We start from the raw sequence: 15,872 nt of genomic DNA, 5'->3' as shown, positions 1-15,872 counted from the left end.
TAGTCAATAAAAGTTGCTGAAATTTTGGCTTTTTTTAAATATGTAGTAGGTGTTTTTAATGATTTTTTTCACATAATGTGTAAGGTAGTGAAATGCAAGAAGGGAAAAATGTTTTGTGTGAAACACGTTTTCTGACTGGGGAAATTTTAATAGGGTAACTTGTTTGTAAGGCTGTATGCCAAGTTTCCTCTGCTAGTTTGACTGATTTAGGATATCTGCTGTATGATGCAATGTAAAGTCTTTTTTGCCTTTTTTTTTTTCAGGAAAAAAAAAACTAACTTGATGTTCTAGATTTAGTGTAGGTAGCGTTGGGACTGGGGGTGGGGGGGTGGGGGAGGGGAGTCACCCATGTTTTGTCCTTCCTTTATACTGATGATAGTGCTTTAGAGTGAGGATTATGCCTGCAACCTGGCAAACCGAGAAAATGTTGCTATTGCAATCAAATGGCAAAAGCTAAAAGTAAGGATTTCTCTTCAAACATATGCTGAGATAGGAATAGAAGCAAAATGATTGGCTACTAGCTCTCTCTCTCTCTCTCTCGCTCTCTCTCTCTCTCTCTTTCTCTCTCTCTCATTAGGTAAATTTGAAAAAGTAAAAAAAAAAAAAAAAAAAAAAAAAAACGACTTGGCACTTTTAAAGGTAACTTCACCAAAGACCGAAGAGCCAGTAACCAGTAGCTCCAACTTGTCTCAGCATCACATCTTCTGTGCTCTTTTATTTTTGCCGGACCAGTTTGCGGTTAGGAGGATGTGCCTTTTTTGTACCTTTGCATTTAGGTTTTATAGTTTTAATTGATGTATGGACACACACAGACAAACAACAACAACAAAAAGCATGAAGGAAGATTTGGACCCAAGCAGTGCCACACTTTGCATCACTACAAGTGTTTAAGTGTAAAGAAAACCAATTTTGAAACTATGAAATTCCTGATTCATAAATACACAGTTATTTCTACTTTAGTACATAGGAGATGATTCACTGTTATTAAAGCTCTTTTCTTAAAGCAATTGCGTATGTTTTCAAAGCAATGATAAATTAAGTTGTCTTCCAAAACTGTGTACTTGTCTGGTCAGCTGTGTATGATCAGTTATCTACCTCAGAGTCTGTTTTCTTTTGTGCTGGGACAGGTTGCTGGCCCTTCCTGTTTCCACAGACCAAATCCTCCTAGCTCAGGAGCTAGGGCTAAGCAGTTGTTTCTTTCAAGTATTTTTTAGTTCTTAAATTTTATTGCTTGTATTTGATTATCGATGTCAGTGACATTTCATAGTTTCAAAAGTCCTTGCTGCTCCGAGAAGTGTAGATTCTAGTAAAAAATTAAATAGTCATAAGAGAAATGTGTTTTGGGTTTTTTTTATTTTTTATTTTGTTTCCTTTTTTTAAGTTGTGGTATTATTGGTTCTATGCTCCCTGAAATATTACTGCTTTGTGAAAGTCCAGACTGTACGCAGCACCCTCCATGAACTGAGTATGTTTCTGAACCTGGGTCTCTCACTACTTGATATTTTTTTGCATTAGTTAAGAAAGAAAATGGATAGCTCAGTTAGAAGGGGAGGGGAAATCTGCTGCTAGAAATGTCTGAACTAAGTGCCATACTCGTCTGGGTAAGATTTGGGAAACAAACCTCTGTACATAAAAAAAAAAGAAAAAAATCAGTTAAACATCACATAGTAGACAGCCATTAAATTATAAAAAAATTAATTTATGAAGAAAGACCTTTTGTACAGATTGAAAAAAAGATTTTCATAGAGATATCTATATGATCAAGAGAGTTAATTTTTTATTTGTGTTTTACTAGCGCCACAAACTTGCCGGTGGTAACTTATTTGTCCGGTTCAAGATAACTCTGTAGTTTTCTTTCCTAGGACTTGTTAAACGCCAAAAGACATTTTTGAACTGTACATTTGATCAGATTGTTAGCTTTTTCTGTTTTATTTCTTTTGAGAACCTTTGAATAAAAAAATATCTAAAACTATTCTTCCTGTCCATTTTTTAAGTAGATTAAATGTATCTCAGAATTTCATTTCACTTCAGATCTCACTGTTCAACATAGGACACTGGAATAGGTAAAAGTATGTAATACTCGATTTGGACTAAAAATATATTTTTTTAATCAGAAAACCCCTTCTACTCCTCTTCTTGCCTATAATTTAAATCCACAAAGTGACCAGAGACATCAGCCATCAGCCCAATACATCTCATCTCAGCAGAAGTCCAGCCCAAATGAAGCCCACTCTTGATCTGGTATTGGTTTTGATTTTTGGGTGTTGGCAGTGCTGGACATAGAACCTTGCCATGCTACATAAATACTCTTCCACTGAGCTACATCCTCAGCCTCACTGGTCTATTCCTAAAGGTCAAACAATCAGACCCATTACCTTCCTCCTTTGTTTAGTGCTGTCCTTTGACCCTTTGTTTAGGAGGATGGAATAAAAAGCAAGCAAGCAAGCATGTGGGCATGATGTCAGAATGATCTTGCTCATGCCATTATGACCATAGCCTCATAAATGCCCTTATTTGGCTGTTCCCAATAGCAGGCTTCCATGCAACATTCATAGTAGAGTGAGAACTTGCCTCCGCTTTATGGGAGGCACCTAATCTGGGAACTTGACACCTACATAAAGTGAAATGTATTCATGTAGTTGTACAGTATTTTTTGCTGTCTAAGGACTCTGTCAGGGTAATAAAAGGAGTAGAAAAAAAATTACCTGTCCTTTCTGTATGCCTACCATGTAATCTGTGAATCAGGTAAGGTAAGTTTGAGCACTTCGCTTGACAAAAACAAGAAAGCCCTGGTATCTGGTGGCTCTTTGAGAAGATAAAGTAGATTCCCCTTGTGGTGACTCGTGTTGCAAAGGGAAAGGTGTCAAGGCATGGCCTGGTTGAGACAAACAAGGCAAGTTAATGGTCCCATTTTGCGTACCCAGAAGTGCTTTGTCATATGACCTAAGACAGGATAAAAACACTGTTTAGGTTTCTGGGCATCTTAGGTTTTGTTATTAAAAAAAAAAAAAAAACAACTGTCAAGTCCCAGGCTACCCATCTAGCTAGGTTATACACTTGTCCCTTTATATCTCCAGGGGGGGTGGTCTCAGACTCACCAGAGATGCCTAAATCCACAGGTGTTTACAGCCTTACATAAAATGCATTCACCCTACCCATCTCTTCCCATACACTCTGAATCATCTAAATTAGAACACCTAATACAATGTAAATTCACTCAACTACTTGTCTTACTGTATTAGGAAATGACAGGAAAAAAATATCTTTACATGTTCATCACAGATGTAATTTTTCCCCCAAATATTTTCTATTGGAGGCTGATTTCTATCCATCATTGTGGCACACACAGATGCAGAGGACCATCCACTTTGTGAATTGAATGAACATTCTTAAGAACAACTCTGACTAACGTAGAAGGGAAGATCAAATCTGAGTAGTGATGGTTCAGAGAGATGATGACTTACACAAAGAGGTACCTTTGCCAATAAGGTACCTATTGCTGCAAAAGATTGCAGCTCCTCACGTATAAGGATTTCCTTTTGATCTGAGATGTGGGGAGGTAGAAATGGGGTTTTGGAAGAAAAACGCTGTAATAGTTGCTCCCTGGTATGAAATACCCCTCTTGGTTAAGATAGAAGAGGTTTTGGGGGACCAATCCCATTGTCACCCTTGGATTCTGCCTCTTAAGTTTCATAAAAGCCGATTAAAAACAGGAGAAAGATGCATACACACATGCATGCATGCATACCTGTGTAGGATTTTGTTAAATGCTAGGACCTAGCTGATAATAGATTTATTCTAGCAGAGTAGCTGAAATTGGAAAGAAAAGTCACACACACACACACACACACACACACACACACACACACACACACACACACACACACACACACACACACACTCCTCTGCAAAATGCCTAAGAAATAACATACGTGGGGGAGGGTGAACCCAGAGTTCAGATTTAAGAAAAACCAGGCATTCTTTCAAGAGCTCGTGAGAGAGAAGCACCCTGGACCAGGACTGCGAACAGACTGGTAGTCATGTGGAATTTCAGTCCTGTGAAATGGCTCCTGAATGTCTATTTGCTCTGGGTCTCTGCCGGGCATGGTAATATTTCGAGCTCTGACCACTAGAGGGAGAATTGGATTCTTCAGCCTTCCAAGCCCAAGAAATGGTCTCCTGGGACCTGGAGAAGCATGCCCACTGCTGGGAGGTGTTCAGAATCTCAGAATACATACACACTGTCAGTGATAGAAGAGATCTTAAATTTGGGGTTCACTGAAAGCAAAAGCACAAGCCATCACTGTTGCTGACACAAACATGCCCTTGTAGTGACCACAGTTGTATGAACAGGGTTGGGGCTTCAACTGACTTTTAAGACTCAATGAAACAGACCAGAGAGGAAGCCACAGGCCTTACTAGACCACAGTGGGTGGGCACAGGAAAGCACTGGCAGGTCTCCCTGAGCTGCTCAGAATTGAAAACAGGTGGCTTTGGATTAAATGCAAACTACAGCTATTACTCATTTTTCTACAGTATGAGACTCAGAGGCAAATATTGTATCCAAACCATTCCATTGCTCACACAAGACAAAAGCTTATAAACAAAACTGCAGCTACCTCTTTCCCCCTGAAGTCCTTGAAGCCAGCCACTCCATACCACACAGAATGTCTGTCTTCTAAACAGCTCTCAAACCTGCCTATGTACCCAAAGTTATATCATTGTAGTTCCCACCTACCACTTTTGATTCTGCTAACTGGGCAGCCAGCAGTTGGTTGTATATGTGTGTTTGTGAGTGTATACATATATATGCATACACATATGTATATGTATGAACTCAGAGCCTACACACTGTCCCTTAACATTTTTTTGCTAGGGCTGATGCTCTGCCACTTAAGCCAGAGCTCTACTTTTGGCTTCTTGGTGGTTATGGGAGATAAGAGGCTCACAGATTTTTTTTTTTAATCTATCCTGCCTAAGCTGGCTTGGAACTTTGATCCTAAGATCTCAGCCTCCTGAGTAGCTAGGATTACAGGCCTGAGCCACTGGAATCAGTCATTCTTAAACTGTAGAGATTGGTGACTCCTCAGGCATCCCCTCTGAGCTTTCCATCTCCCCCCTCAGACCTGGCTCTACCTTCCACACTCAGCTCACCTTCCGGACTATACCACCAATGACTGGGAAACAACACCTGGATCAGAAGGAATAGCCTGGGTCTCCGCTTATCTCCCCACTGTGCCGATCCCTGTATTGTCAGTAGAAGAGTTTCTTTCTGACTCCTCAGTTGGTCCAGATTCTGCGGACTCACAGCCAATGAAGATGTTTCACTTCCATAACTTCCAGACATAATTTTAAAAAGAAGACCTTGGATAGCATGAAAGAGACTCGGGATATAAGGTGAAAAGCATTACGTAGATGCTGTATGTTCCTAATTATAAAGAAATATTTTATATATCAAAGATGATGAGAAAGTACTTCAGAATACAGAGCTGTACTGAGAGTACTAGGGAAAGTTCATATTGCATCATAAGTTTCTGAAGTTTTCAGTTTTCTACAATGAAAGCATTGTATAATTTACAAAAAAAAAACATAAGGGATATTGTCAGCTCAACCTGCAAGTAGGGAAGCCACAATGCTCTTAATATCCCCTCTCTGCACATTTAATTTTCTGCATTCACAAGCTACTACACCAGACATCAAAAACACAATGATAACATGATGTGTTCTCGGTCCTCAAGGGACAATATTGTGAAGAGAGTCTATTGTCTATAGTGACAAGATTGAAAGGAGAACAAAAGTATGATATAAATAAAGAGCTTCGGGAGTCTAAAGAAAAGACCAAGATAATGTGAACATCTCTCCTGAGAGTCTCATCATTCATTTGCATATTATCAACCAATTCCTTTCCACTGGTGAGAGTTTACTCCAGAGCAGCCATTTTGCTCACTGATTCTCCACCTTCTGAGAGGTCAAATGGTTAGGAAGACAAGTGACATCTTCAGTAGCTCCTTTCCAAGAGTAAAACTTAGAGCAGTTGTCCAAAGAAGTGTCATCCTTTTGCCACTCTTGCTCTGAAAATACTAGAAAGTGTAACAAAGCATCATCTTATTTGTTTTTTTGTTTTTTGTTTTGGAGTTTTTTTGGTCGGTCGTGGGGCTTGAACTCTGGGCCTGGGCGCTGTCCCTCAGCTCTTCAGCTCAAGGCTAGCATTCTACCACTTGAGCCACAGCGCCACTTCTGGCTTTTTCTGCTTATGTGGTGCTGAGGAATCAAACCCAGGGCCTCATGCATGCTAGGCAAGCACTCTACCACTGAGCCAGCTTCCTAGCCCTCTGTTTTGTTTTTAAGTTAAGCAAAGAGATATTTTCAAAACAGCATCATCCAGGTTTCTTTACCCTTGATCATAGGGTTCCCATGAGCTAGTTGTGCATTTCAGATGCTGAGACTACTTCTCTGACTCCCAGCACATTCCCCAGTAACACAATACTGCCTCCCAAAGCCATTTCAGACAGGATTTCTCCAGGAAAGACAAAGTTGCAGAGGTGGTGGGAGGCTGGTCGCCATCCATGCTCTGAACTCTGAGTCTCTCATCAAATCTAAGCTATCTTGTATTAGATCCCTCTCATAGAACCCACTGCTATCCCTTTCAAGCACAGATCTGTTTTGTAATAACACACATTCTCCAGATCCTTTCACTTCCTACATTCACTGAAACAGAAGAGAAGACTAGTAGTTGGGCTACAATTCATATCCAGCTACACTTCAGACTTTTTCCCATTCCATCAAAGCAGGCTGAGTCACTGGGCTGACAGGTTTGGACAGGTGCGTTCTCCTAACCAGTGATCAGGTGGATGTCACTTTCTAGTCACAATGGAGCTCACAGATAATATTACATGTCTCCCATCAAAGAACCTGTGAGAGGCAAAGACAGATCAGGAAGCTCTGTGTGGTCCACCACAAGCACTGAATTTTTCTTAAGTTCTCAGAGTCTCTTCTAAATAAGAGAATTTTGCTATTGACTTTTTAACTTTATTATATATTTTTATGCAGTTGTATAAAGGAGTTGCCATGCAACAAAGTAGTATATGAATACAATGAATCTGAAGAATTTTGTATTTGCTTTCTTAAGTATTTTTCCCTCATTGGCTATGCTATTAGATTTAGTAAATATTTTTAGAATTTTTGAAACACAGAAGTTGCAAAGAGCTCTTTATTTAAGAAAGAGATGGTGGATTGCCCCATTATGCTCTACAAACAAGGGAAGTTGCCTACTTGGCCCTGCTGCAAATATCAAAATAAGGAGAATGCAAGGCAGGGATATGTGACTTGGTCTCAAACCTCAGTGAAGATTCACCAGTTACTCTGGTGATGCTCTTTGTTACAAAAGGATCCAATTCCAATTATAGCATTGTATCTAGTTGTCTCTCTCATATTCTCTCCATCTAACTAGCTCACCTTGTCTGCCTTTGACTTACGTGACTTGGAACTAACAGAGGATCAGAGACCTGTTATTTTTATTATTATTATTCTGAAAATACTGTACAGAGGGGTTACAATTACATGGGCAAGAGAATGAGTACATTTCTTATCAAGCATTGTAGCCTCCTCCTTTGTTTCCCCTTCCCATCACTTCCCATCCTCCTCCCCGCCCCCCCCCCAATCCTCCCCGCTGCCCTCCCTCCCCCCACACACCAAAGTTTTAAAGTTTGTTTTCGACATAACGACTTGTACATCCCATTGTATTCTTATCAAGCATTGTTGCCTCCTCCTTTGTTTTCCCATCCCTTCCCATCTCTCCCCACACCCTCGCTTTCCCCTCCCTCTCCCCCCCTCCTGGCCAAAGTTGTAAAGTTCGTTTTTCAACATAATGACTTGTACATCTCATTGTTGCAATGGGTCCACCTGTATCCCTATTTAAACAATGGGAACCCCAAATGCCAGCTTCTGGGGTTTTTAGAGCTGCCCTCACCTTTCTTGAAGCACTGCATTGTTCCAGACTTGTATTTTCCTGCCTCTAGAGCCAGAATAATTTACTTCAAAAAGCGCTGCCTCTTCTCACTGAAGAGTAGTAGCATCCCAAAACTAAGATGTGGACCTGCACTATTTGCTACAGACATATCATGTTCCCAAGACCTACTGGTAAACAGCATTAGGAAACATGTGTTGTTTGTATATGTACATATTTACACCTGTCTTATCTCTGTAAATATTGGAAAACATGAATTTTTCACACATATTTCCAATTCCAGTCAAATACCACAGGGCACATTTCCCCTTTCATTTTGTAATTCTCTTTTCCAATGACAAGGAAGCCTGACTGCCAAATCCTTGATATACTTATTCATGTGATGAGGCTCCTGTATGCAACCATTCCCCATCTCTGATGCCTCTCACATTTGTGTGCACCTTCCTCCACCTGCCTTTACCTGCTTGGGCTTTTTCATCTCCTTCTGAGGGGCTTGTCTTCCTATACGCAGACAGATAGCAAGGAACAGGAGTAATCACCCAAAGAGAGCAAGTGCCTCCAGAAGGCCAGGTCTCTTGTGATATGGTAGAGTTATCCCATGAAATCTTATCTCTCACTGTCATATGGGGCATGGTAAAGGTTTGAAATGGTGAGCAGGGAGGCTATAAAAATGGAAGAGGCTAGGAAAGCGGCTCAGTGGTAGAGCACTTGCCTTGCAGGCATGAGGCCTTGGGTTTGGTTCCTCAGTACCACATAAGCAGAAAAAGCCGGAAGTGGCACTGTGGCCCAAGTGGTAGAACGCTAGCCTTGAGCTGAAGAGCTGAGGAAGAGCTCCCAGGCCCAGAGTTCAGGCCCATGACCAACAACAACAAAGCAGAGAAAGGAAACAGGAAAAAGACAAGAAGGTAGGTAAATAAGAAGTAGTAGCCACCAGTAGCTCATGGTTGCAATCCCAGCTACTCAGGAAACTAGACCTGGAAGATTTCAGCTTGAAGCCAGGTTGGGCAGAAAAGATGACAAGACATCATCCCTAATTAACTAGCAAAATGCTGGACAGATGTGGCTCAAGTGGAGCATCAGCTATGAGGAAAAAAGCTCAGTGAGTAGTGAGAGGCCCTGAGTTCAAGCCTGGCTGTTGGCACTAAATAAATAATATAGGGGAAAAAATGAAGATGAAATTAACTGATGTCTGATGTCTCCTTCCCAGAACTGTAATTTAAAGCCTGGTAAGTAAGCTCAGGGCCACGTACTCAGGCAAACAGTGATGCTTCCAGCAGTAAGTTGCTGTCTTAAAGGCCATGAACCCAACATCCTGCGGAAATACCTGACCCAGCTATTTTTCAAGAGCTTCCCAGTAGAATATAGTCTAACTTCACAAAGCGTGGGGACATTTCCTCTCCACTTGAACCATTTCACTAACTATGAGTTTATTCTTTTTCTCAGTATATAGAACTTTCATTTTTCAATTTTATGTCAGTAAACTGGAGCAAGGGTGAAAAGAAAACTAGAGATCTTGAGGGCTGAGTTAATTCTTAAGTCTTTGTGTTTAAGCTTTTAAGAATGAAAAGAACTGGATACTGGTGGCTCCCATTTATAATCCTAGCTACTCAGAAGGCGGAGATCTGAGGACTGTGGTTCCAAGGCATCCAAAGCAGAAAAGCCTATGAGACTTTCCAATTACCCAGCAAAAAGCTAGAAATGAAGATATGGTTTTAAATGGTAGAATGCCAGCCTTAAACACAAAAGCCAAGTGAGAGCTCAGGGCCCTGAATTCAAGCCCCAGAATTGGCACAAAATAAAGGAGGGGAAAAAGAAAGCTACCGTCTCTTATGGTCATGGGAGCTATTGAATTCCCCAGTGGTGTCCATCTGTATGGCTTTCGGCCTCTGAATGGCTCTGGTCAGGGCTACCAACCTACTGGCCTCCGTGTCTCCACCTCTTTCTACTGCAGTCTGGGATCTTCTGCCAGCTTTCCATGCTTCAGAGAATAGAAGCTCCTATTCTCAAGCCAGAGAACCTTGTTGAATCTTTAGTTCAGTGACCTCTTTGCTATATTTTGCACTGTTGACTTTTCACTTCTTGAATTCCATTCCCTTGCTCTTAATCCATCCTCAAGTTCACCTAGCTTCAATGCCATGACCCATTTGATTGCCTCTGGTGCTATTTTAGGGCTGCATGCTTGCACGTGTCTCTTGGTTTACCTGTACACATATCCTCTTGAGAATACATGACTAAGACTGCTAGATCATTGCCTAGTTTGGGTTTTATACAATAACACCTATACGTTTCCAAAATGATAATCACCACTTTCTCTCTTAAAAAGAATGCCTCTATTTGGAAACTAAAGAACAGAAGAGCTCAGTAGGGCAAAGCTAGGCAGTGAACATGAGAAAACATGGCTAGCTGTGGAGCTGACCCTCACGGGAAGGGAAGGGAAAGGAAAGGAAGTGGACCTAGGGTTTGGCTAGCATAAATGGCTGTTCTTTCAGAGTTGTTTTGGCTTTTCTGAACAATGAAAAATAACTCTCCATTCTCTTGAGAATAAGGAACTGGGTTAGACTAAGCAAGCATGTAGTTCATGGTTAGAGGGGCTCTGCTACCTCTGCTGTTGTTCCAGTGTCATCTACAGACAGCCAAGCTATAGAGCTGACCAGGCAAGTACAAGTCAATGCTTACCACCCATCACAAACTCACAGGCCTCATTTATACCCTCTCCTGGTATATTAATGCCTATGGTGACTCTCACAGTCTTGGCCCATATAGTCCATACAAGAGACTCTGTGTTCTGATGTTGGTATAGCCTGGTGGGGTGCAAAGATGTTCTTCTAACTGGCCTTTCAGTCCTAGTTCACCAGCAGAACCAGGGAGGGTGAGAGAGGGTAGAGGTAGTATAGCTGCATATTATTCTGAAGCTGAGACTGAAGGTTACCATGTTTCCCTCCTGCACAGTATTGAGAAATTCGGGCCATGTCTTAGTCATAAATTTCCTTTTCCCTCCCCACACTTCCAATGCCTCACACATGCAGGTATCTAACCTGCCTCTTGTCTAAATTATAACTTTATATGGGTTGAGGATGGTGGAGAGGCCCTGTTACTGTCATTTACCAAAAATGTGTCAGAAAGACCAAGCAAATCTACATCATTGTAGGTGAATGGTACACTGGACCATGTGCTATATAGCTCTCTCTCCAAAAACTGTAGGCTGCTTAAATAAGACAACACCATGCTGAATTTTCCAATATTTCTGAAAATGAGGTTATTAGGACCAATGACCTGTATTAACACAAATTACTTCCTATAAGTGGACACCACAAATACTCAAAAAAAAACTGCCTGCCAAAGGAGCTTGGGAATGATTTAAACAAGCACTGATGGATGGGGATTTTGCATGGACGGCTTGGTGCTTCTTTGCCTTGTGGATCTAGAAGGCTGCCAATATGAAGAGCACAGAAGACACATCAAAATGGATCTTTCAAGTTGTTCCTCATTGTTGCTGGAAAGAAGATTTCAGGGTACTTACTACCTGTCAGCCTAATCCACAATAAAGGTTCTGGGCAGACCATGCAGCAAGGTTTTGGCTGAAGAGAGGGAATTAAGGGAATGCCAAAAGCCATGCTTGAAAGGGCTTCTCAGTGCAGCAAAAGGCACATTGTATTCTCATGTCTGCCCACAGGGAAAGCCTTTCTCTAATTCCCACAGGCCCTACTGCTATTTCTCATCTTCCCATTGTGACAACATACAAAGCTGATCTCAGTAAGAGCAGTTCCCTGAAACTAACACTGCCTGTCCAAGCCACAAAAACAGCCACCTCAGCTCATTCTGTTACTTCCATTTCCTTCCATGTTAAATCATTCATAACCCTATGCATTTATTTTTCAAGTTCAGCACATTGACCTTGTACACTGGATACTCTGATCTCTCTTCCTCTCCAGATTCCAGAAGGCTGACCTTCAAGGGTGGCATCAGAAAGGCTCCTTTGCCTCTGGCTTCCATGTGGCTGCAGTTAATGAGAGGTGCTGGCAGATCTGTGGGCTTTCAGGCCAGCTGGAAGAGGAATCCAGTAAGGTGTGTTCATACAGGCTTCCTGCTGTGGGCCACAGATTGTTAGTGGCTTCCATCATGGGCTAAATTGTACCTCCATCCCATTCATATATTGAAATCCTACTTACAAGAATCTTAGAGTCTGACTATACTTGGAAATACCATCTTTAGAGGAGGTAATTAAGTTAAAATAAGGCTATTTGGTGGGGTACTAATCCAATTCAACTGGTGATCATACAATACAAGGAAATTTGGACATAGACAAGCACAATGGAACCAGTTACTTGAAGGGGAAGATGGGGGAAATGACAGACAACAGAAGTGACACTGATCAAGATGCATTGCACTCAGAAGTTGACATGTTGAATTAAAACTCCTTTGCTTAAAGATAATTTTTTTTTTATCAGACGCAGGGTTTGAATTCTGGGCCTAGGCACTGTTCCTCAGTTCTTCAGCTCAAGGCAAGCACTCTACCACTTGAGCCAGAGTACCACTTCTGATATTCTGGTAATTTATTGGCAATAAGAGTCTCACAGATTTTCTTGCCCAAGCTGGCTTTGAACTGCAATCCTCAGATCTCAGCCTCTGAGTAGCTAGGATTACAGGCATGAACCACCAACACCTAGCTAAAGATAAATATTTTTAAGAAGCTAGATTTAGCTTACAAACTCATAACTAAATATGTTTAGTGGTATACAAGTGGATACACATGTACTAAGTGAAATACAGTAGAATCAAGGGAGAATTCAGATAATGTAATTCCTTAGAAAGCCAATATCAAGTTCAGAAAAATCAAACATCAGGAAGCAGATACTTGAAAGAGATGGGGTCAAGGGGAAAGTGGTAGAAAAATGAAAAGAAAAGGGGGAAAATGCAGAAAAGCATCCAGCACATATATTCTACAAAATTAAGAAGAATGAGGGAAGAGGTGGGTAGGAGAAGAATGGGTTAGAATGTTGGAAAGGTTGATATTGAGTAGGACATATTGTATTCATGAACTGCTTTGCTAAATGGCTACTCCTTTGTACAACTACTTTTAAAATAAATATTTTTTAAAAAGAAAAGCCTCAGAAGAAACCAGGCTTACCGGGGCCTTAATTGTGGGATTGTAGCCTTCAGTATTGTGAGAAATGGATTTCTGTTACTTAGCCACTAGTCTGTGATACTCTGTAATTGTATCCTGAGTAGACTAAGTTAGTGCCTTTATATAAGTCATATGTGTTGATCAAGGTCTTCCCAGAGTTGAGTCCTGCTCTTTTCTGCCACTGTTGGTTCCCTGAAATATCCCTTGGAAACAGCCTTCATTAAAGTACTTTGAGTCATCCTCTGTTGCTTAAGGTGTTCCTAACAGGATCTTAGATTCAATTTGTTTCCTTCACAATTTGCCAAAGCCTTTCCTAAAATGCAATCTTCCCAGACTGTGTCGTCAGTTGACTATCTCCTTCTGCCATGTCACTGGGGAAAAAACATTTTCTAAACATTTCCTGATGAATCAAGGAAATGTGGTATATATACACAATGGAATTCTATGCCTCCATCAGAAAGAATGACATTGCCCCATTTTTTAGGAAATGGAAAGACTTGGAAAAAATTATATTAAGTGAAGTAAGCCAGGCCCAAAGAAACATAGGTCCCATGGTTTCCCTTATTTGCAATAACTAGTATATGGCTGAGTCAAGCAGAAAAGGTTAGATAAGTTGATGTTAGGGGAATGAACCCCAAGATAAGTATTCAACTCATTTATAAGATGATGTCTTTGTTGCTATGTATGTCCCTCCCCCACAGTATAACCCCTGTTTTCACTGTATTTGATGCTGGTATAATTGTGGAGGGGAAGGGAAAAAACCAATCGTTTAAATAGGGATACAGGTAGACCCATTGCAACAATGAGATGTACAAGTCGTTATGTCAAAAAACGAACTTTACAACTTTGGCCGGGGTGGGGAGGGGGGGGGTGTAGAGATGGGAAGGGATGGGAAGGGGAAACAAAGGAGGAGGCAACAATGCTTGATAAGAAATGTACTCATTATCTTGCCCATGTAATTGTAACCCCTCTGTACAGTATTTTCACAATAAAAACAAAGAAAGAAAAAAAAATTCCTGATGCTCAGAGGCTGTTAGAACATGCAACCTAGCAGTTAACTCTTCAAAAATAAGATGGCCTCTCAAGGAAGTCAATGTTGACATTGTAGCAGTGAGTGAGAAAGTGGCTGCTTTGAAAAATGAAGACAACATGTGAGGGTACACATTTACTTACTAACTCACTTGCTAATTTAGCAATGTTAAGGAATGAACCTAGGTCCTTGTACAGGCTGGGCAAGCACTCAGCCACCAAGTGATACCCCTACCATGTGAGCAAAAGCATTTAGAATTGTTTCCACCACGGTATAAATTTGTTTCTGAAAATAATGATACCTTCTATGTTCATTAATGTAAGTAACTGCCACCAAACACCTGTGAGAAATGATTTAAAGGAGTAAGGATTTGTTTGGTTCAGAGTATCGGAGGTTTCAGCTCATAGAATGTTGGTTCCATTGTTATGAGCCTGTAGAAAGGCTGGACATTGGTGGGTGGCTTGAAGTGAAGCCAAGCTGCTCATTCTCATGGAAGACAGGAAACAGAGAGATGAAAAAACCAGAAGGGGTGAAGGCCATATATATCTCACACTGACATGTCCAAATAACCGCCTTATACCAACAAGGCAAGTTCTACCACAGTTCTACCACCACATCTCAATAGACTGTTCAAATTTTGACTATGTCCATGGAAAAATCCGTTGATGAAAGCAGAGTCCTTAGGATCCAATTACTTTCTCAAAGCCTCACCTCTGAACACTGCCTGCAAGTACACAAAACATAAAAGGGTGGGGGGAACATCACATCCAGACCATCCAGACCAGTTGTGATAATACACATTCAAAAACCTAAAAAATGGAATGCTCCCAACTGGTTAAAAATATCCCTACTGTCTACTTTCAGAGGGCTCTGAACATCTCTTTATCTCCATGTAAATATACTTCATCACTCAGATTTCTTTGCCTTCTAATATTTGTGAGTTTAGTCAACAAGTAGTGCTTTTTTATTAGAAAAGGATTTGACTGATGCCAAAGCCGATAGAAATGTTTTAGGAAACTTTCAGCAGAACCTTTGCATAACTGGTAAATGAGTCCAAAAAAGAAATTTGGGGTCATGATTTAGAAAATACAGCCAACCAAGTCCTTCCTGCACTTTTCCTCTAAGATTATCATTAGCTATGCCAGACACTAAAACTAAACCCTCATACAGGTCAGTCAGAAGAGTGGGCACATTTGGTTGGACACTACCTCTCAGCAAGTTTTGGAAGTACTTGGAATATGTTAGGAGACTTAAGACACTTCCATAAGTGAAAATCCAAAGGAAAGCCTTCCAAAAACAATAGAGGGAGAAATGAGGATCAGCTCTTCCCCAGCTCCACATCCTGGCCAGGGATGGGCTGGTGGGGCTGCCATCTTGTCAAATTTGCAGCGTCTTCCGTACACTCCTAAGTGTCATATTGGACCTGAGCCTTGGGATTCAATATTACCACGCTGTGCATTCCACCCTCTTCAGAGAGAATAGCCAGGCAGATAGGCTGAGACAAATGCCCCAGAGCTCAATGCAGCATGCCTTCTCTTTACTGCCCCCAGCAAAACAAGAGTCTAGCTCCAGGCAGAGTTCTAGGAAATATATTTATTTATTACCTGGCCTTTCAGGCATATGGCTGGGAAATGCATTGTGAAGTGGAGATATCATTATATGATCTTATTTTTCAGAATTGTTCACTGATTCTCATTAAAATCTGAAAGAAAAACAAGGGACCTTAGGATGTATTCACTTCTCTACAGAGT

Source organism: Dipodomys spectabilis, unplaced genomic scaffold (assembly GCF_019054845.1).
Source record: "Dipodomys spectabilis isolate Male_0828 unplaced genomic scaffold, ASM1905484v1 ptg000081l, whole genome shotgun sequence".
Lineage (NCBI taxonomy): Eukaryota > Metazoa > Chordata > Mammalia > Rodentia > Heteromyidae > Dipodomys > Dipodomys spectabilis.
Note: the sequence above shows the minus strand (reverse complement) of the source record.